Raw genomic sequence first — 22,298 nt, 5'->3', positions numbered from 1 at the left:
CTGTTCATGGATTGGAAGAATAAATATTGTCAAAATGTAATACTACCCAAAGCTATCTACACATTCAACGCAATCCCAATCAAAATTGCACCAGCATTCTTCTCAAAGCTAGAACAAGCAATCCTAAAATTCATATGGAACCACAAAAGGCCCCGAATAGCCAAAGTAATTTTGAAGAGGAAGACCAAAGCAGGAAGCATCACAATCCCAGACTTTAGCCTCTACTACAAAGCTGTCATCATCAAGACAGCATGGTATTGGCACAAAAACAGACACATAGACCAATGGAATAGAATAGAAACCCCAGAACTAGACCTACAAAAGTATGGCCAACTCATCTTTGACAAAGCAGGAAAGAACATCCAATGGAAAAAAGACAGTCTCTTTAACAAATGGTGCTGGGAGAACTGGACAGCAACATGCAGAAGGTTGAAACTAGACCACTTTCTCACACCATTCACCAAAATAAACTCAAAATGGATAAAGGACCTGAATGTGAGACAGGAAACCATCAAAACCCTAGAGGGGAAAGCAGGAAAAGACCTCTCTGACCTCAGCCGTAGCAATCTCTTACTCGACACATCCCCAAAGGCAAGGGAATTAAAAATGAACTATTGGGACCTCATGAAGATAAAAAGCTTCTGCACAGCAAAGGAAACAACCAACAAAACTAAAAGGCAACCGACGGAATGGGAAAAGATATTTGCAAATGACATATCGGACAAAGGGCTAGTATCCAAAATCTATAAAGAGCTCACAAAAATTCCACACCCAAAAAACAAATAACCCAGTGAAGAAATGGGCAGAAAACATGAATAGACACTTCTCTAAAGAAGACATCCGGATGGCCAACAAGCACATGAAAAGATGCTCAACGTCGCTCCTCATCAGGGAAATACAAATCAAAACCACACTCGGATATCACCCCACGCCAGTCAGAGTGGCCAAAATGAACAAATCAGGAAACTATAGATGCTGGAGAGGATGTGGAGAAATGGGAACCCTCTTGCACTGTTGGTGGGAATACAAATTTGTGCAGCCACTCTGGAAAGCAATGTGGAGGTTCCTCAGAAAATTAAAAATGGACCTACCCTATGACCCAGCAATAGCACTGCTAGGAATTTACCCAAGGGATACAGGAGTACTGATGCCTAGGGGCACTTGTACCCCAATGTTTATAGCAGGACTCTCAACAATAGCCAAATTATGGAAAGAGCCTAAATGTCCATCAACTGATGAATGGATAAAGAAATTGTGGTTTATATACACAATGGAGTACTACATGGCAATGAGAAAGAACGAAATATGGCCCTTTGTAGCAACGTGAATGGAACTGGAGAGTGTGATGCTAAGTGAAATAAGCCATACAGAGAAAGACAGATACCATATGTGTTCACTCTTATGTGGATCCTGAGAAACTTAACAGAAACCCATGGAGGAGGGGAAGGAAAAAAAAAAAGAGGTTAGAGTGGGAGAGAGCCAAAGCATAAGAGACTCTTAAAAACTGAGAACAAACTGAGGGTTGATGGGGGGTGGGAGGGAGGGGAGGGTGGGTGATGGGTATTGAGGAGGGCACCTTTTGGGATGAGCACTGGGTGTTGTATGGAAACCAATTTGACAATAAATTTCATATATTGAAAAAATAAATAAATAAAAATAAATAAATTAAAAAAAAAGAAACTATCAGAAAAAAAAGGGTGTTCCTTGTGCTGAGGTGGCCAGGCCAAGATACCATAGGCCAGATTGTCTGGTGGCTGTCTTTGGTAATATTTGAAGAGAACTTCTTTTAGATTGAGGCCAATACAGACACTAGCTGGGCCCAGAGATGAAAATGGATACATTTCTGTGTCATTGCTTAGGTCCCTAAATACAGCCATGCTGAAAGCTGAATCCATACCCAAGGTTGTTCATTTACATAAGCTGAGAGAATTTTGTATTTAGTTGGATTTCTCTCCTAGTCAACCAAAAATGTTTGAACTAGTACATACAATTTTCTTTCAATATATTTAATATTGATTCTGAATTTAAGGAAAAAGACATATTTCTAAAGAAATCTCTCCTAGTTCTCAGTTTCTCTCTATTTCCTAAAAATTATAACCAAGCCAGAGATTTATCTCATGGCCTTCAATATGAGGCTACATAAAAGAACGGTTTGCGTAAGGTAAGTTTACATTACGATATAATGAGAATGTCAATAGCACACTCATGGGCTTGCTGGAAAATCATAGGAAATCTAATCTCATAGCTATATAAATTTTTTTGGTTTTTGGAAGTTGAAAGTGACTCTCTGATAAAGTATGATGGTAGAGAACCTAAGTAGTAAATACAAGATGAAGGTGCTAGGGCCCCTTCTCCTAATAGGGGTGCACTCCATGTAATACTCAGTTTCATTGTGAGCAGGACGGAGCAACCAGCAGGTGTTCATTGGGTCACGAATCCTAGAAGAGGAGAAAATAGAGTACAGTACTTGAAGTTCAAGTATAAGTCTAGCGATCTCCTGTTGGAACAGGAGACAAGCTGGAAGAGAAGCTTCTCCACATTTCCCACAAGCAAGACAACACAATCACGTAAGAAGTAGGATATGGTACGGTAAGGTGGGAAAATTGGGAAGTTATCCATGCCCAATATCATTTTATCTGAGGTTGACTCGATTAATTTTGTATTATACTGTGAATGTTACATAGGGAAAGAATACTCCATTTTCATATAAACAGATATTCCTGGGTAAAATCTATACCAAAGAAAGCTTGTGGGTATATGAAATCCTTAAACTTGGCAATACTAAAACTCTATTTTGGAAAAAGAATCCCATTTAACAAAAAATGGAATTTAACTTGTTAGTTTAGAAAAATGTATGTTAAATCTATAAATTTACCATGTAAGAAATACCTGCTATTCCAAGCACTCCGCTTGGCACTAGGTATACAAAGCTACTTACAGCACTGTCCCAACTTCATGGAAGTAACAGTAACACACACCAATCTATCCCATAAAGAATGTATTTTGATGGATTCAGTCTACATTCAGAATTCGTATGAACTCTGTGGAAGACACAGAGAATACTTCTTTTAGAAGGACATCAACAACACTGTAAGTGGCTCTCATCTCTGCAGACTGTATTGCAAGGGCAGATGACATCCTCATTTCTCTCTTTTAAAACTCCCTCCTGGTGGTAGGTTATAGATAATTTTTATTTAACTCATGTGATTTTTAAAATTTGCAAATATTAATAAATACATTTCAAAATAAAAATAATGTTACAAACTATACATTACACGATGTAGCTAAAAGCACAATACAAAATCTAATCTAAAGAAATGACAATCATTGCAGCAAGGGAAGTCTGAGTTAGTGCTGAGAATCTGATTCTAGCTCAAGGGAAACACTTATATGGCAGCAAATTTATTTTCAAGGGATGAAATACAGTCTCAAAGACTCAAATAGATCACAGAAAAGAAGTTTGATTTCATCCCCATCACAGCCCCTATATAACCCATCTACTGAAGTCTAGGACTTACTCTGTCTCCCTGATATGGAAGCTAATACAGTGGGTTATAACAACATATGCCCAGGGCAATACTTTTTAAAACTTCTGAATGATTTAGCTCCATTGAGTGACATAAATGGTACTCCGTACACAAAATGCAGTCAGCTACTGAAACTAGGAATTCACCAGACCAAATGAAAAGAGTCACAGAGTTTCTTTAAGTAATGATGCTTTCAAAAGTTTCTTGAAATATGACTTTTGAACACTTCTAGTAATGTCAAAATGTTCCAATTTTCTTTATCTTTCTTGCTTAATTAACGCTTAAACAGAAAATCCACACTCTGGTCTTAGAATCCAGAAGCATTATTGCTGTGACCTTACTTAATTAAAAGTATATCAGTCTATATTGTGGGTTTTCTGTTAAATCCATGTAAGTCTTAAGACTTCCGTTCACCCATAAGGTTAGCTCTGCACCCATCTGATAGATGGCAGTGAGATAATTAATGCCTCTAAGTTAGTTCGACTCTCCCAGAATACTGAGACAACTCAAGGAAGACATTACAGCTGGCCATCTTTGCAGAGACTTAAAGCCGGCAGGTGCTTCAACGTGGCTGCCACACAAATGAAGCCTTGCATAGTATTAATCTCATGCTAATTCTCAGTAATCATATAATCATGTATCATGCAACGACCCACATGCCCGCTCTCCAGGAGAACTGAGGACAAGGATGAGATCTTCCTCAGTGTGTCCTCAGTGCAATGACAGAGTAACCCCACAGAAAACGTACTCACAACTAATAAACAATGGCAACTCTACAAAGTGTAGGCTAGGGTTTGATATCGATCCAGGAAAACGTTTTAGAATAGTTGAGAGAAAGTGTAACGACCATCAAGGAAGAAAACAGTCCTGATTTCACCTAGTCCTTTGATAACCTCTGATATCGGGAGTTAGCTGAGAAAAATGTGTGTCTGATGTGAACTACAGTTATTTAGAATTCCCTTCTCATTTTAAAAAATGTTCCAAACAATTCCAAAATATATGATGTCAAAGTAAAAGTAGATAGGTAATTGCATGCTGTTCTACTCTGCTTTGACCTTACTACTTGCTTAGATGAGGGACTTCTGAAGACATTCTCCAATAACCAGAAGCTGTGGAGAATAGCTAATAATTTAGATGACAGAATCAGTTTCCTAATTTAATGTCTTCTACTCAGCTTAAAAGGTAACATTTTCAATGCGTGCCAAAAATCTTTTTTTAACCAAGGCATACGATTTCTACAATTTTCTCTAAGGCAAGAGCAAAACTGTTCAAAAACTTTTTGTATTTCTTAAAATGGGAGGAAATGTAAATAGTGAAAGAGTTTAATAAACATGATACTTACAGGGGTGCCTGGGTGGCTCAGTCAGTTAAGCATCGGACTTTAGCTCAGGTCATGATCTCGCGGTCCGTGAGTTTGAGCCCTGCATCTGGCTCTGTGCTGACAGCTCAGGGCCTAGAGCCTGCTTCGGAATCTGTGTCTCCCTCTCTCTGTCCTTCCCTCACTCACGCTCTGTCTCTCTCTCTCTCTTTCCCAAAAATAAACATTTTAAAAATTTAATAAAATAAATATATAGGATACACACATACATTTCAGTTATTGAAAAATCATTATATAGACCAGAGTTGGCAAAATATCGGCTCCAGGCCAAGTTTGGCCCGAGGCCTGTTTTTGTATGGTCTGTGAGTTAAAAAGTGGTTTTTACATATTTGTAGCTATATAAAACAAAAAATAACAACAACAAAACAAAGAACCACTATGTACCAGAGCCTGCACATATCTCATGAAGCTCAATAACATACTTGCTATCTGGCCCATTATAAAATAATTTGCTGAACCCTGATAAAAATGGACACGAAAGGATTATAAGCAGGATACAAGATAGCACGTGTAGTACTTCATTTTATAAAATTCTAATGTGTGTGTATACACACAGAAATATCTAGAAGAAAATATCTGGCAGTGGTAACTTCTGGGTTGTGAAATTGTGCCTTTTATCTTTTTCATTAACAGACTGGTTTTTAAAGTAACGTACAGGTATCATCTTTACTATAAAAGGCTGTTTTCGTTTTGAAAAAGAGAGCCACTTTTAAATACAGTAAATGCTAATACTTACCAGCCTTCTTTTATACATCAGCCATGGCTCTCAGGAGTTGGCATGCATTTCCTCACACGAACCCTTGTGATGGCCAATAACACATACACTTTTCTAATCTTATTTTCAATTTCAAAACTAAGAGAGAGTTAGTTACCTGTCCAAGTTTGCACTTGTAGTGGAGCTGGGGTTATAATCTCAACAGGGCTGTTCCTAAGACTACGTGTCTAACTAGACAGTAGTGCCCTAGAAAGACAAGGATCAGATGTGGCCTCAAGGCAAGGCTGGGGCAAAACTCTTTGGTCTTTTTTGATATGAACCTTTATGCAATTTACCGTGTGATATGACATCCAGAAAAAGATAATCGAGTCTTCTGTTTCATAAGCAGTACCCAGCACCCAAGTTCTAGTTCTGCTCCATTGTCTAGAGCATCTAACAAAATCCTGAGAATTGCAATCAGTTCTGAACGTCCTGCTTGGGAGGAAGAAATGACAGTCTGAACCATTTCAAAGGGAGAACAAAAGAATCATCAGGATGGCAAAGCAACCCGGATGTCTGTCCTAAGAAGTTTAGCAGAAGAGAGAAATTAAGGAAGAGCACACAACTGTCTTCACTGTTTGAAGACCATGTATAAAGGAAAGCTATCTTGTTCTCAAGGACCTCAGGTGTAGGAATAAGACCATAAGGTACAAATCATGAGGAAGTAGCTCTTACCCGAAAATCTGTAAGAATGTTTTTTCCTAACACCTATAGCACAAAAGGGGACTGTTCACTTTAGTGGTATAGTGCTTCTCCAAAACTTATTTTAAAAAAACACAAAAACAAGGCTGGGACATTCCTCTAAGGGGAATGCGTGTGCCAGCTTAGTGACAAATGGCATTGTGAAAATGGCAACAGGTGAAGGGTAAAATTCCATGCACTAGAAATAACCTGGACACCCAAAATTTGACCAATCAGATCAGTGTTTTCAAACTTCATCCTAGGAATACCCACCAATGGCTCAAAAGTAGTCATCTCTCTCTTCATGACGAGGATGTGAGAAAAGGCACATTTATTTTTTGTCAGTTTAATTCTTCAAGCATATGCATAAGGCAGAAAGTGAGCACCAAAACTGTCAACCGCAACACTCAGCCCAGATTTTGAAACCAAAACCACACCTTACTATCTTCATAAACATGGCTCTGCTACCTTTTACTATTTTCATTACCTTTTGTTTACCCTTCAGGACTGCCCCTGGGTTTGCACCCTACAATGCCTCAAATCACTGCTTCAAAACCCTCACCCTGCTGTTCCCAACAATCCTGAACTCTTGTATCATGACTCTTACCCAATTCTAATCAAGTCTTTGCATTGAAAGACCTACCTCAAGCCAAACTGCGATTTCTCTGAGATAGTGCCAAAGCTTTGTGAGGAGGGCTTCTCTCTTCCCATGGTAGGCAATAAATTCAGCTTTGTCTTATCAAAAGGCTTTGTTGTGGGGTGCCTGGGTGGCTCAGTCGGTTAAGCGTCTGACTCTTGGTCTCGGCTAATGTCATGATCCCATGGTTCGTGGGGTCGAGCCCCAGGTCAGACTCTTCACTGACAGGGCAAGGCTTGCTTGGGATTCTCTCTCTCTCCCTCTCTGCCCTTCCCCTACACTCTCTCTTTCTCTCTCTCTCTCTCTCTTAAAATAAACATCTTTTAAAAATCCTTCAATTCAAAAAAAAAAAAAAAAAAGCTTTGTTGTAATGTTTCGGGAACTGGCTTTTGACAAAGGCAGTTGGAGAAGAATGGAACCAGACAATAAAGATTACAGAGAGACACAGAATTAGAAATTGATAACATAAGGAAGATTAAAGTACTAAAGTATAAACAACTTGGCAATCCTAGAATGATGATAGACGCTGTATGGTCTGGTGATCAGTTCAGGAAATATGTGACTACACATAAACAAATTAATTTCATGTCCGTGTGTGTTTGTGTTTAGGAAAAAAAAAAAGTGGAAGTTGGATTATGCTACTTTTGTTATCTAACAAATGACGAAGAGTCTTATCCCTCCACATGACATATGGAAGACCCAGCACTGTAGGCTTAAAGATAGAAGCTAGACAAATAAATCAGACACGGAATATGCCAAATGCCGTGATTAAATCTTGGTAATGCTCGCTTTCTTGACATTTGCTTTTGTACTTGCCCTTTACCCTTTGTTCCTTGGCAAGAGAGCAGAGGTAGGAGCGAGAGGAAGGGAGCCATGGGATAAGCCGCTTATTATTACAAACTTCATAGAATGGAACTTGAAAGGCTTGAAAGAGAACAAGAAGATGTTCAAGTGAAGAACAGAGAATGATTTTTTTTCTTTTTTTTTTTTTTTTTTTTTGCTCTTCAGTGGTAAACAAAGACACGTCTGGTATTTCTTACTCTATTCACCGTTCTATTTGCTATTACTTTTGCTTCGGCCTCTTAAAGGCCCAGCTGTGTTAAGAGTTCTTAGAATTACAGTTGAATAAGCTCAAAAGTCAGAGAATATAAGATGTGTATGGTATGTGCTTGGGGTGAGAAAGTGTGTGTGGATCAGAGACCATTGCAGCCAGACACTGAAATCTACGTTTAAAGCAGATGATTAACCAAAGCAAGCTGGACTGGGAAAGAAAACAGAAAGATTCACCAAGGTAGAGAGAAGATCAAATCACCAATAAGAAGCTGAAATAGCAGCTATATTGAAGGTTAGGCAACTATAAGTGTTTAACTAGAAAGTGGAAAGTAAAATGAAGAAAGGGGGGGAAATGCCATCATTTACTGTGTGCAGGATTTGTTGTAGAAACATAAAGAAATCACTTATGAAATGATCCAAAGGTACACAATGAGTATAATTTAACTGGGTAGACGGATACAGAGCATCCAATCCCAAAGGAGATTATAGAATACGATTGTTGTGAACAATTCTGGAATCTAATGAAAAGATATACACTATTTTCGTCAAGGCTACGTGTGGAGCCTTTTACAGGAAAATGTGAATGGTATTCTTTGCTTATTCTCACTCCTGGAAAAACTGTGAAGAAGTAAAGAAAACTAAAGCACCAGCGGATGGAAGAACAAAATTGACTGTGATAAGAGAGCCAATAAGTGGGAAAGAGGAAAGAATTCATCCACTGAATCTCAGCGCCAGGTGATGTTATCATCCCCTGCTGGGTTGCAGAAGTATGGATGGGTAGTGCGAGCGGGAAGTCTCCGGGTGGCATTAAGAGCGAAGCCTCTTGTGCTGTGCTAGTCCATTCGGGCTGCTATAACAGAATATCATAGCTTGGGTGGCTTATCCACAACAGAAATTTATTCTCACAGTTCCGGAGGCTAGCAAGTCCAAGATGAAGGGGCATCGGGCGTCTGGTGAGGACTTGTTTCCTGGTCCATGGACGGCCGTCCTCTCCATGTCCTCACACGGGGGAAGGGATAAAGGAACAATCAGTCTCTTTCATAAGTGCACTAATTTCATTCCTTATGACCTTATCACCTCTCAGAGGCCCTACCTCCAAATGCCATCACCTCGGGGATTCAGTTTCAACATATGGATTTCGAGGAGACACAGACTCAGTCTATGCGACACAGGAGGCAAAACCCAAGAGGTGCAGGGGTGTGGGATGAAGATAATGCAGAGCTGGAACGAAAGAAAGAGTCTAAGGGGATCTGAAATGGCACCCAAGGAAAGCTGATATACGAACAGTTTTGAAAGCCATGATATAGGATGGGGAGCAGCAAGGCAGTAAGAGGAGACACTTTCAATCTAGGGACACTTCAGTGTTCCAAGGTCAGAAAGATAAGGAACAGACACGGCAGAGAAGCAACAGCTGGGGAGGTAGGATAAAACAAAGGACAGTGTGGCATCCCACGAACTAAATTAAGGAAGGAATTCAAGTGGAGACGGTCATCAACTATGTCAAATGCAGCTGAGGGAGAAGCTGAGCAAAGAATGGACGGCCACAGCAACAATGTGAAGGTTAATGGGGACTTTGTCAAGAGCCTACCAGGGGTTCAAGACTGGATGCAAGGAGAGGAATTTGGGGAAGCGATGAGACGTAACGTTTTCCAAGAAAATGGGAGAAAACAGTGGGAGAGTCACTGAAAACAGACGTGAGATGAAAGGAGCTTTTTTTTTTAAGAATAAAGAAATAACATGCTCCTATGTGTATGAGGATAACGCAGAACAAAGGACAAAATTAATCATGCAAAGGAGGAGAACACTGCTTCAGGATCACCTCCAGTCTTCAGGGGCAGGAGTTGCTGGGCCAATAGGTCCAGATTTACTGGAGATGGGTCAGATGATATACAGGTGCAGACTGAGGTAGGCAGACAGTTCATAGCGGTGGAGTTCTCTTTGGATTACTTTGGTTTTCTTGGAGACGTAGAAAGCAAAATCAAGAGTGGAGAACGAGCACAGAAGAGGGGATACTAGAGGCCTGAGATAAAAATGAGAGGCATACAACGGTCCTACCAGAGAAGAGGGGAGAGTAAATGCACTGAGGACAACCGTACCACAGCGAGACAGCATTCAGAGCCCCCTGGGAGATGACAGGGGGCTTAGAGCACAGACTCCAGAGCCAGGGAGCTCCAGGGAAGCGGAGAAATCAGCCTCCACCAGCTTTTACTGTCAATTCCAATTTTTTGAAAACTTTTAAATACTATGTTGCATCATATAAAACCGCTCCTTGTCTACAAAAACTGAATGCAATTCAACTATTATGTTGCCTAATTTGCGTCAGACCCACTTTAGCAGAGCGACCTAAGCCCTAAGAGGCTGTGGGTTTTTCAGGGCTCTATTGCCCCAATGCCGAAATACAACTGCCTTCACAGCCTCTCCATATCTTTTCCTGAATCTATTCCTATTTTATTCTAGAACCTCGCGATATTCACACACACACACACACACACACACACACACACACACACACCACACAACTCTAAAAACTGTTTTTGAAAAGAAAAATCACTGGTGAGAAGCATTTTTTTTGTAATGGAAGAAAGAGGCATCTAAGTCAGTCAGGAGAAAAAAGAGTGATAAACTCTCAGAAGCTGAAAAGGAAGTGATGGATCCTGTGAGTAGAAAGACCAATTGAGGCCTGGAGGGAGCAAACGGAGCTTCAGCAGGGACTACTCCGGGGCCCATGCCTGAAACAGAGATTTCCTGGAAAAATATCACAAAGATGACGGATGACCCACAGGAGAGGCAAAACCCTCCAAACAATAACAAACCAAACCAAAACAAAACAAAACCCTAAAGCAGTCAGCGCTCACTGAAAAAAAAAAAAAAAAAAAAACACAAAAACACAAAACAAACCAAAAACCCTCCAGTCTGAGACAATATGGCTTGCATTGTTTTTCCTGCAATACATAACTCCATGGATTCCCCTCGCTCAAACATTTGTTCCATGCTGAAATTTTCCAAATGACAGTGCAATTAGCCAGTTTGGGTCACGAGAGTCCATTAAAAAGGCACCTTAACTCTTCTGAACAGGTTTAGGTATAGAGCGGCCGGATAATGATTTACCTTTAAAAAAAAAAAAATGCGGTCACAGTTTCTGAAGGGCGAAAATATCATTTAAATTCAATCTGCTGCTTCGGTTGTAAGGGAGGCCGCGTTTGCTGTCCCTCCAAGCTGCCTTCCTTTAAACGGGGGAGAACGCCGGGCGGATGTTCAGGCTGCAAAGTCTCCTGGGTCTCTGGGCTTGAGGAGAGCGTTTCTCCAACACAATCAATTTTAAAATATGCAAATGTCTGCCTATGTTTACACAGAGACGATTTCATCTTCTACCTTAAATGGCAAAAAAAAAAAAGTTATATTTCCAGAAGAATTCACTACTAAACTACTTCATGTTGAAGTTGAGTTGCCAAGACGCATCATGCATATGTAATGTATGTGATTTCTACACATTTTAATTGCCAAATCCAAACGGAATGAACTATATTAATGAAAATCCAAGCAGTTGCAGTAACCCTTGGCTTAATCCATATTTAACAAGTATTGACAGGCTTATTTTTTTTATTAGGAAGGCAATAATCACACACCATCTGCTGCCAGTTAAATGGAACTAATTCAATTGTTAAATTACAAATGTAAAGGACTGAGTTATAAATATGTTTGATTAAAATGGACCCTGGGCAGATTTCTTTCGGTAGTGTCAGGTGCCACCATCTCTCAGTCTTTTAAGGGTGGATAATTCGGTTCCTTGCTTTCTTTCTTCCTCTGCTTTGCAGTTTCAGGGTATGAACACTTCTGTCAGAAAATGGGCAAGAACAAGATGTGACAAGTATACGTACATCCGTGCAAGGTGTGTGACTCCATGTTAAAAGCAGCAACGATGCATTGTTTGGACTTGTTTTTAAAGGACAAAAAGGGGCCAAAATGCTTGGCTGTATCTAATAATAAGCCTAATCTATCTATATAATAATCTAATAATAAGCCTCCTTATGGCAAACGCCAAACAGAATTTTTCGTGGGACCAGAGTGTCCAGATTCATGAATTTCTCCACTCACAGACATATTTAGTAAATAAAATTGTTATGAATCACCGCTTAATTTATTCCATCCTGAGTCCATTTATGAAATGTATATTCTCCATGAGTCAACTTATAAAAATATCTAAGAATTTTGGTTAAACATAGCAGATGGTCTCTTTGAGTCCCGAGCTAATATAAGAATGAAAAACCAAATACATATATATATATATATATATATATATATATATACACACACACACACACACACACACACACACACACACACACACACACAAAGAGATCAGGAAAGAAGAGACTAGTGAAAATGAGATTTCAACAAAATTTTGAAAGACAGAAAGTAGATGGAGAAATTGTTCAATGATTTCACAGAGAAGAAGAGGATAGAAGGTTACACATCTCACAGAAATCCTGAGAATTTCAGCCATTGGAGACACTGACACCATGGAAAGCAGAGTTGAGTTGCAGGAATAAAAATTAGGACTTTATTAAAGCTGGCATACAAATCGTAGCCTCTCAGGTCTCTCCTTAACCCAGCAGAGTCAGGCCACTGCCCTAAAGGCAGTCCTTTTTCTTTCCATTCGTTACAGGGAAAACTGAAGTCTGACCTCAAAGAAATTCTAAACTTTCCACATGCAGTTTACTTGCATCATCCATAAATGAGAATAGAGCAAAGGAACACTAATATTTCAAGAAGGCTCAGTGCTAGATAGCCTCCATTTGCCTCTCCAGAACCACCCCGCTATCACAAACACTCAAGTATGACTCAGGAAGCCAAGCCCTACAGACTGTATCATCCAGGCTCCCCAGTCCTGCCTCCCGTGTGAATTAGGTGAGTGGGAGGCACCAGCCACAAATCACGGGTGAAGGAACAGTGGATTTCTCCCCCTCCTGGGCCACAGGTTAGCAGTAGCAACATTCCCTTATCAAACAATATATTATTTATTCAACAATCTAATAATGACTTTTTTAAATATGAAATTTATTGTCAAACTGGTTTCCATACAACACCCAGTGCTCATCCCAACAGGTGCCCTCCTCAATGCCCATCACCCTCTTTCCCCTCCCCCCCACCCCCCCATCAACCCTCAGTTTATTCTCAGTTTTTAAGAGTCTCTTATGGTTTGCCTCCCTCCCTTTCTTTTCCTTTCCTTTTCCCTTCCCCTCCCCCATGGTCTTCTGTTAAGTTCTCAGGATCCACATAAGAGTGAAAACATATGGTATCTGTCTTTCTCTGTATGACCCAGCAATAGCACTGCTAGGGATTTACCCAAGGGACACAGGAGTGCTGATGCATAGGAGCGCTTGTACCCCAAAGTTTATAGCAGCACTTTCAACAATAGCCAAATTATGGAAAGAGCCTAAATGTCCATCAACTGATGAATGGATAAAGAAATTGTGGTTTATATACACAATGGAATACTGCTTGGCAATGAGAAAGAATGAAATCATGGCCTTTTGTAGCAACGTGGATGGAACTGGAGAGTGTGATGCTAACTGACATTTTTTTTAAGTTGCTACTTTCAGGCAACCCTCCTCTCCAGCGACCACTATGATTAGTGATCTCTCCAGGTTCCAATAATTTCTCCCTCCCCTGCCCTTTAGGCCTCAGGGAAGTAACAGCTCTTGGCAGCTGCTAACCTCTGCTTTCACCATTCCTTGTTGTTAATCCTTAGCCCTACAAACAGACCACACTTGAGTGTGCCAACTGCTACCTACCAGAAATCCTATCGATACAGCCTCTGACTCGAAAGTGACTGAACAAGTCAAACAAGCAGAAACATCTTTTAAGAAATAGCTAGTAACATAGGAACAGAAAACATAAAAAAAAAAATAACATCAGAGAGTTAACAATGGAATTAAGATAATACATTTAATAAACAATAATAAGAACATAATGCTAGAGGAAAGAAACCATCAGAGAACCAAAACACTCTCTTGGAAATTAAAAATTTACATAACTGAGACAAAAACATAAGATAAAAGAGAGAACAAAGAAAATCTACCAGAAAATAGATCAAGAATTACCAAAATGGGAAAACGGGAGAGAAAATATACAAAAATTTGAGCATTAATCCAGGACATAGAATATCCCACAGATAGGTGTTCCAGAAAGAATGAAGAGAGAAAACAGAAGGAACAAATTATCAAGAAAATAATTTTAGAAATCAGGGAATCTGTGTGAGGGATGGACAAGAATTATTTGTACTATTTTTGCAGCTTTTTTATAATGTTAAAATTATTTCAAAATGAAAAGTTTATTTATACAGTATATGTACACACATATATAACATACATAAAATTTTATTTGGCTATCTACAATGAATTAAGAAAAAACATGCAATATGCAAAGAATCAAAATGGCCCTGGACTTCTCAAAGGCCATGAGGATGTGAAAGTAATAAAGCAATAATGTAAGCTTGGCATTTTAATATTAAGTGCATATATTAATTTGATAAAAATAAAATTAATTGAAAAATAAAATAGAAATACAATGACCAAATACTTACTCCTTATATGTCCTATCATTAATAGTAAGATCTAGTTAGATCTGCATTATTTGGATATCTATATCCAAAGATAAGCTGAATTAACTTCAAGAAGCTTCTTGGTGAAATAAATAACCGGTGGCATGGAAATAATGATGTACCTTAAAATCACCTAGATAAAAGCTCATCTGTTCATACCTTATTTGATTTTCCAGAATAGTCATAATTTCAAATATTTTATCCTACTGTCTTGATAAATATGCTTATGCTTGCCAGATAACGTGTCCTAATTTTCTGATTGAAAACTATTGTTACTCTACCTTTAACCTATCACTAATGTGATTTAGACACATCAAAGAACTTAATGCTGTGCTATCACAAACCTTTTACACAAGATACAGAAAAATCTATTGCCTACGTCTTCAGTGTGATAAAGGTCACCTTCAGACAAAACAATCATCGCGCTGTTTTAGCCTTGGCATTTAAAGAATTACAGCTACGGTTCTAGAAATATAGATCCATTTCGAAATCACCTGCCACAGTTTGCTTAACCTTTTCAGATAGCTAAATCATAAGGTGTGTTGCAAGTAAAGTGAAGAGCTTTAAAAGAAAATATATAAGTGGTTGATCATGAGGCAAGAGGAAAAAAGAAGCATCAGTGCTTTCATATCCATCTTCTCACTGAGTTCTCTTTTTTAGATATTTTTATTGAGTTTTAAATTTAATTCCGTGTTGTTAACATACAGTGTTACATTAGTTTCAAGTGTACAACATAGAGGTTCCACAATTCTTTATATTACTCAGTATTCATCGTAATAAGTGTGCTCTTAATCCCCTTCACCTATTTCACCCATTCCCCCACCTACCTCCCCTCTGGCAACCATCAGTTTGTTCTCTTGTAGTTAAGAGTCCGTTTCTTGGTTTGTCTCTGTCTTTTTTTTTCCCTTTGTTCATTTATTTTGTTCCTTAAATTCCACACATGAGTGAAACCATATAGTATTTGTCTTCCTCTGACCAACTTATTTCACTTAGCCTCATTTTCTCTAGCTCCATCCATGTCATTGGAAATGGCAAGATTTCATTCTTTTGTTACGGCTGAGTAATATTCCAGTGTGTGTGTGTGTGTGTGTGTGTGTGTGTGTGTGTGTCACATCTTCTTTGTCCATTCATCTACCAATGGACACTTGGACTGCTTCCATAATTTGGCTATTGTAAATAATGTTGCAATAAAAATAGGCATGCATATATCCCTTTGAATTAGTTTTTTTGTTTGTTGGTTTTTTTGTGGGTTTTTTGGTAAATACCAACTAGTGTGATTACTGGATGATAGGGTAGCTCTATTTCTACCTTTTTGAGGAACATCCACACTCTTTTCACAGTGGCTACACCAGTTTGCATTCCCACCGATAGTGCAAGTATCCCCTTTCTCCACACGCTTCCCAACACCTGTTGTTTCTTATGTTGTTGGTTTAAGTCATTCAGACAGGTGTGAGGTGATATCTCATTTTGATTTTGATTTGCATTTCCCTGATGATGAGTGATGTTGAGCATCTTTTCATACATCTGTTGGCCATCGATCTTTCTGAATTTGTTGAGACTTGTTTTGTGGGCTAATATGTGATCTCTTCTGGATAATGTTGCATGTGCACTTGAAAAGAATGTGTATTCTGCTACATTAGGATGGAATGTTCTGAATATATCTATTACATCCATCTGTTCCAGAGTGTCATTTAAAGCCACTGTCTTCATGTTGGTTCTCTGTTTGGATAATCTGTCCATTGATGTAAGTGAAGTATTAAAGTCCCTTATTATTATTATATTATTATTGATTAGTTTCTTTATGCTTGTTGTTGGATGTTTTCTGTATTTCAGTACTTTCTTATTGTGGATATAAATATTTACAATTGCTGTATCTTCTTGTTGGATTGTCCCCTTTATTATTATATAGTGCCCTTATTTGTCTCATTACAATCTTTGTTTTAAAGTCTATTTTCTCCAATAAAAGTATTGCTACTTCAGCTTTCATCTGACATCCATTTACATTCAAAATAATTATTAACAGATGTACATATATTGCCATGTTGTCACTTGCTCTGTGGATGTTGCTGTAGATTTCCTCTAATTCTTCTTCTCTTGCTCTCTTTCATGGTTTCCTGGCTTTCTTTAGTGATATACTTGGATTCTTTTCTCCTTATTCTTTGCATATCTATCACTTGTTTTTGATTTGCAGTTACCATTAGATTTGTATATAACATCTTCTGCATATAGCAGATATATTAAGTAGATGGTTGCTTACATTTGAACCAATTCTTTATTCCTCCCCACCCCCCAACACACATTTTAGGTATATGGTGTCATATTTTACTGGCTTTTATTTTGTGAATCTCTTTACTGATTTTTTTTAAAGATATGCTTATTTTTACTTCTTATCATTCCTAATTTTCATACTCTCATTTATAGTCTTTCCTTTCTACTCAGTGTCCCCTTTAATATTTCTTAGGGCTGGTTTAGTGATCATGAATTCCTTTAGTTTTTATTTGTTCGAGAAACTCTTTACCTCTCCTTCTATTCTGAATGATAGCCTTGCTGCATAGAGTATTCCTGAATGAAGATTTTTCCCTTTCAGCACTTTGAATATATTATGCCACTCCCTCCTAGTCTACAAAGCTTCTGCTGAAATATCCGCTGATAGCCTTATGGGGCTTCCCCTTGCATGTAACTGTCTTCTTTTGCTACTTCTATTTTTTTTCTTTATCACTATGTTTTGCCATTTTAATTACCATGTGTCTTGGCAAGGCCCTCCTTGGGTTGATTTTATGGGAAGATCTCTGTGCCTTTTGTATCTGAATATATGTTTCCTTCCCTAGATTAGGGAGATTTTAACCTATTATTACTTCAAATAAAATTTCTGCCCCATTTTTTCTCTTTTCTTCTTCTGGGATCCCTATAATGCAAATGTTATTTTACTTGATGAAGTCACTGAGTTCCCTAAGTCTATTCTCAATTTGCATTTTTTTTTCTATCTCACCTGCTCAGCTTGATTACTTTCTATTATTCTGTCTTCCAGGTCATTATTTATTCCTCTGCTTCCTCTAGCCTACTATTTATTCCATCAAGTGTATTTTTAATTTCATTTATTGTGTTCTTCATCTCTTGTTGTTTCTTTTTTATCTCTTTGTTAGGGATCTCACTGATGTCCTCCACTCTTTTCTCAAGACCAGTGAGAATCTTTATGATCATTACTTTAAATTCTTTATCAGGCATATAACTTAAATCTGTTTCACTTAGGTCTCTTGTTGTGGTATTGTCCTGTCCTTTCATTTGGGACACATTCCTCTGTATCCTCATTTTGTCTACCTCCCTGTGTCTGTTGCTGTACGTTAGGCAAGTCAGCTACATCTCCTGCTCTTGAAGGTAATGGCCTTATGAAGAAGAATTCCTGTAATGCCCTATAGTGCAGTTTTCCCTGTTCCCCAAAACCTGGCACTTCAGGGAATGTCTCCAATGTATTTTGCCTATGTTCTGTTGTGTCCTGGCCACTTATCCCTTCAGTCCAATCATCTGCAGAGGCTCTCTTTGCCTGTTGTGGGCAGTGTTTGGTCCCCAGCCAGGTGGGGTGCATTTTAACAAGATGCATGTTGGTCTGCTTGCAAAATGAGACCTACGGTTGCCACCACCAGGCACCCCATGATTCATATTTTCTTAATCCAACAGCTTTTATCCATTTGTTCAAAATGTTTGTTGAGCCACTACTATGCACCAGATAGTGTTTCTGGATGTTGGGATATGGCACTGGATAAGAAAATGCCTTTGGTTTCACAAGTTTATACTCTATTAGGAGGAGATAGATAAGAAAATATGCAATTAAAATGGGCAATTTCACGTGGTAACAAATCCTTAAAGAATACACACACACACACACACACACACACACACACACACATCTTCATCCATTCATCAGTCTATGGACACATAGGCTCTTTCCATAATTTGGCACCTGGGTGGCTCAGTTAATTGACTGTCTGACTTCGGCTCAGGTCATGATCTCATAGCTTGTGGTTTCAAGCCCTATGTTGACCTCTGCGCTGATAGCTCAGAGCCTGGAGTCTGCTTTGGTTTCTGTCTCCCTCTCTCTCTGTCCCCCCCCCCCGCCCCCCGCTCACACTCTGTCTCTCTCTCTCTCTCTCTCAAAATAAATAAACATGATAATAAAAAAAATTTTTTTAAGAAAGTACGAATCAGATACAGAGAATTCAGTGGTTTCATGGAGAAGTAGGCATCTATGTAGAATCTTAATCGTATCGGTGGGGGTCACCACAAGGAGAATAATATTCTGTCCAGCAAGCCAGCCTCCACAATTTTGGTAGCTGTCACCATACAACATTAAAATTTATCTTGATCTTGACATATTGGTGTGAGACCTTTACATCTCACCCAGCAATTATTTACAAGGGACAATACCATCCCCTTAGGGCATATTTTTTTTGTTTTATTTTGTTTTGGCTGTGGGGTACTTTTTGACAAATACATACAACGAACAGTACCTGCAGGGTTTTGCTGGCCTGAGACTGAGGAATCTAAATATCCTGAAATGTACTGGGCAATCTCTCACCATGAAGAATTACCCTGAAAAAAAACAAAAACGAAAACACCAATATTGCTTCTCTTAGAGACATCGCAGGGCTAAGCTTCGTAGCTTCATTGGCTGCTGTGACTAGGAACCAGAGAATTCGAATGCTCTCTTTATGAACAACTATACCTGCTTACTCTCTGGCCAGAGAATTCTCTTCCTCTCCTGATATGTCTACCCTTAGCCCAGAAACATTTCCTGGACTGCTTCTTCCAAGAATTCCTTACTTCTAATTCAGATAAACCTCCTTATATCTCATGCCTTAAATGATCAACATTTTAGTAAATATCTGACAAATGATTTTTTCCCACAGTCTCTATTCTCAAAAGGAGTTGAACTAACAGCATTATAGGTCTTGAACAAAATTTTTAAAAACAAGGTTTTTAGATGATGATTCACTCATTCATGCAACAAATATTTCTTAGTGATTTCTATATACTAGGTGTTCCTCTGATAATAGAGCAATTAACATCAGAAACATTGCTACTGTCATGGAGGTCCCATTGTAGCAGAGGAAGATTAAAAAATAAATAAAATAGCAAATAAATAAGCAATAAATAAAAGATAAAGCATAACAGGTGGTCATAAATGCTCTAAAGGAAGAGTGGACAGAGAGGGAAAACAGCAAGTAAGAAGGGCTTGTAACAGAATTTTAATAGAGTGATGAAGGACCCAGCAAGGAGGTGACATTTGAGGCAGGCCTGGGGAAAAAAAAAGTAAGAAACAGGTCATGAGAGACAACAGGAAAAGGGAATGCAACAAAGTGGGAGCCTCCCTGGCATGTTCAAAGGATAGCAAGGTAGGGAGGGGAGTAGATCATTAAGGAACCTTGCAGGCCATTGGAACAATGTTGGCTATTACTTGTAATGAGATGTGAAACCATTGAAGGGATTTAAACAGAGTAGTGTCATGATCTTATTTACATTTTAATAGAAACATTCTTGCTCCTATGTTGGGAATAAATTTAAGGCCAAGGTGGGAGCAGGGAGAACATCCACATGAGAGAAAACCTAGGTAAGAGAATGTTGGCTTGTACCAATGTTGTAACTATGAAGTTGTGAGAAATGGTCACAATGGGAGCATATTCTTAAGTTAAAGCTGCCCAACTATGCTAAAAAATTATTTCTGAAGTCAAGAATGATTCCCACACATTGCCCTGACAACTATAAGAGGTACAGGGCTATTCCTTATGGAAATGGGAAAGGCCACAAGAAGAGGACATTTGGGGGTGCGCTTATCCTAAGAGGGTAAGGTGAAATCCTGGGGGTTCTAAAGATCCATCATGGTTCCCCCTAAAGCCTCAACATCAGGTCTACAAGGCTTTAGGGCTTTGCAGTGCTTAAGAGTAGAACTCTGCAAAGCAAAGCAAAGTATTCCCTGTCTGGTCTAAAAGCTCCTCCCAAAAGGAGAGTGAAAGTGAGAAATCTAGAAAGGCATGAAAGAGAAAGGAAATCCAACTCTGATCCATGAAACGCAAAGAAAAGGCATATGACTGTCAAATTTCAGACTGCAATTACTCATCATCCAAATGCAACTTTAAATCCCTAGTGCACAGAAAGAAGGAAGTTAGATGAAAACAGTATTAAGAGATGGTGGAAGCAAGAGGGTATCATGGAGAGAATTCAGAGTGACAGAAAGCCAAAACAAAAGAGAGGCAAGCAGGCAAGAAGGGATGGAGGCAGTGAGGGAGGGGGGAGTCACCAGAATGATATCAGCACTCAATGCTTTTGTGTCATTTCAAATACCTTGTGGAGAACAAAACTAGAAGACCTTTTCCTAACATTACTTGCAAACGTGCCCTTGATGGTTGCTGGTCACTTATTAGCACTCATTTTAGTCTTTCCCCTTCTTCCTTTTTGGCCAAGAGTGTTCCCGCAGTAGATACTAAAATGTATCTTCTATCCCTCCATTTTTCTGCTCCTGAGGGCTATTGTGCTGGTACCTAATGCTTAGGGCCGCGACAGCTGCCCAGTTAGAGGTGGCAGTGATATCAGGAAGACATAACCAACACTCACCGTCACGGCAGGAGTAACAGAGTGTGGGCCCTTGAAGACCCTGTGCCAAGGAACCAACTCTGGGACTTTAGGTTTCTGGATTTCTTCTTCCACAGGATAATTTCTATTGTTTGAACCACTGAAGTCAGGGGTTTTATTATTTGTAACATAAAGCATTCCCACCCGAAGCACTTGCTCTGTACCACTGGTTCTCAAAGTGTGATCCTCATACCAACAACAAGAGTCTCACCTGGAAACTACGAAACCACAAGATTCCCCAGGCCTACCCTAGCCTCTGGAGATGGGACCCAACAATCTAGTTTAACAAGCCTTCCAGGTGATACCCCTACAGTTCTAGAACCCCTGCACTGTACTTTAAGCAGCAGGGGCAGAAGGATATGAAAATTTTCATTCAATTCTCCTGAACTCTGACTCGGAAGTGCAGGGTCTATCAGGGCAGAACGAAGAATCTATTTCAACAGAAAGATCTATGCTTATATCTTGGAGACTGTAAGCAGTAAACCTATGGGCAAAATCATGAAACATTTGAAACAGCCCCAGTCTTTGCCACAGGTTTATCCTCCTGAGTATAATTATTCATGAGGGATCTTGAAAACTTAACTACAAGGAGGAGAAAAAGGTATTAAGTCCTGCTACAGGCTCGAGAAAGGCCCTTCCCCTCAATATGCCACATCAAGGCCGAAGCTAATTTCACAGCCACTGCTAATACCCTTTCTATATGCATATTTTAACCACCTCACCTATAATCCCGAACTTGGTCCCAGCTGTTAAATTTATATATCTGTTGCTGGCAGCAGCTAAGTTTTTAAGCATGGCCAATCATATTCTATACATTCTGAATTTAAAACCTTTGAAACTAATTTAATGGTTATGTCTAGCATTAGATATTTTAAGTGCCGCAATAAAGTCTTATTGCTTTCCTGACTTGTGGAACACATAATACAATTGCCACTGTGTGTTTTGACTGTCAAAATGATTCATTACATCCTGTATGAAACTTTTTTTTTTTTACAAAGAGAGAACAGTTACATCAAATAATTTGGACGGAAGTTTAAACC

General features: G+C 39.0%; 1 long non-coding RNA gene across 1 annotated transcript in view; it reads right to left on the bottom strand.

Moving 5' to 3' along the window:
• Positions 1-10,607: 10,607 nt before the first annotated feature.
• Positions 10,608-22,298, bottom strand: part of LOC123386456 — a 32,190-nt gene continuing 20,499 nt past the window's right edge. Inside the window, exons 3-4 of the long non-coding RNA XR_006600331.1 lie at positions 19,140-19,221; positions 10,608-11,402 (exon numbers count right to left, since the gene is read on the bottom strand). This is a non-coding gene — a long non-coding RNA (uncharacterized LOC123386456). The remainder of the gene's footprint in view (positions 11,403-19,139; positions 19,222-22,298) is intronic.

Source organism: Felis catus, chromosome B4, assembly GCF_018350175.1.
Source record: "Felis catus isolate Fca126 chromosome B4, F.catus_Fca126_mat1.0, whole genome shotgun sequence".
NCBI classification, from domain to species: Eukaryota; Metazoa; Chordata; class Mammalia; order Carnivora; family Felidae; genus Felis; species Felis catus.
The sequence above is the reverse complement of the archived record's forward strand: the minus strand, read 5'-3'. Positions and strand labels throughout refer to the sequence as shown.